The 798-nt window shown below is 43.1% G+C and overlaps 1 non-coding gene across 1 annotated transcript; it reads left to right on the top strand.

The window, feature by feature from the left end:
* The first annotated feature begins 301 nt into the window (after positions 1-301).
* Positions 302-370, top strand: Trnaa-cgc (transfer RNA alanine (anticodon CGC)). The gene has a single exon. It is a non-coding gene; the product is annotated as a tRNA-Ala (tRNA).
* The last annotated feature ends 428 nt before the right edge of the window (positions 371-798 follow it).

Below are 798 nucleotides of genomic sequence, written 5' to 3'. Positions count from 1 at the left end.
AAGGTCTCCGTGTGAGGAACTGCAGGAGCAGGGGTGGGAAGCCAAAAGGCCAGGCCCTCCTAGGCCAGTGGGGGAAAGCAGACGGGGTTTCAGGAGATTTGGCCACCAAGAGGAGAGAGAAGCAAAGCGCCAAGTGAGGATGTGGGAAGGTGTTAGGGTCTCAGGACCCCTCTACCAAGATTGTTGAGGACCCTGAGAACTTTTCTTTATGTGCAATACAGTCATCCATATTTACTATACTAGAAGTAGAAATTGAGAAGTTTAAAACATACTCATTACTTAAATTAAAAACAGTGGGCTGGGGAGATAGCTCAGTTGGTAGAGTGTTTGCCTCGCAAGCACAAGGCCCTGGGTTCAATCCCCAGTACCATAAAGAAATAAATAAAAAAATAAAAACAAGGCTGGGGGTGGAGTTCAGTAGCAGAGTAAATGTTTAGCATGCATCAAGCCCTGGGTTCAATCCCCAGCATTGAAAACAAACAATAAATCAGCTACATTTTTTTTTTTTTTCTCTCTCTCTCTTTTGAGATGGGGTCTCACCATATTGCCCAGGCTGGCCTCGAACTCCTGGGCTCAAGCAATTCTTCTGCCTCTTCTGTGTGCTAAGACTATAGGCATGTACCACCATGCCTAGCACATGTTGAAATTTTAGAAAAAAATGATGGTACTTTTCAAAGCGAAGTTAGTGAAAAAAGTGGCATTATTTTTTATTTTTAATGTCTGGCTTAATAGAAACTGCAGGGCTCTTATCTGCTTCTGCATTCACTCTGTTGCAATTTCACATGTATCTTCTGGAAA

This window comes from Sciurus carolinensis, chromosome 2 (genome assembly GCF_902686445.1).
Source record: "Sciurus carolinensis chromosome 2, mSciCar1.2, whole genome shotgun sequence".
Taxonomy (NCBI): domain Eukaryota; kingdom Metazoa; phylum Chordata; class Mammalia; order Rodentia; family Sciuridae; genus Sciurus; species Sciurus carolinensis.
This window is presented reverse-complemented; position numbering and strand designations above follow the sequence as displayed.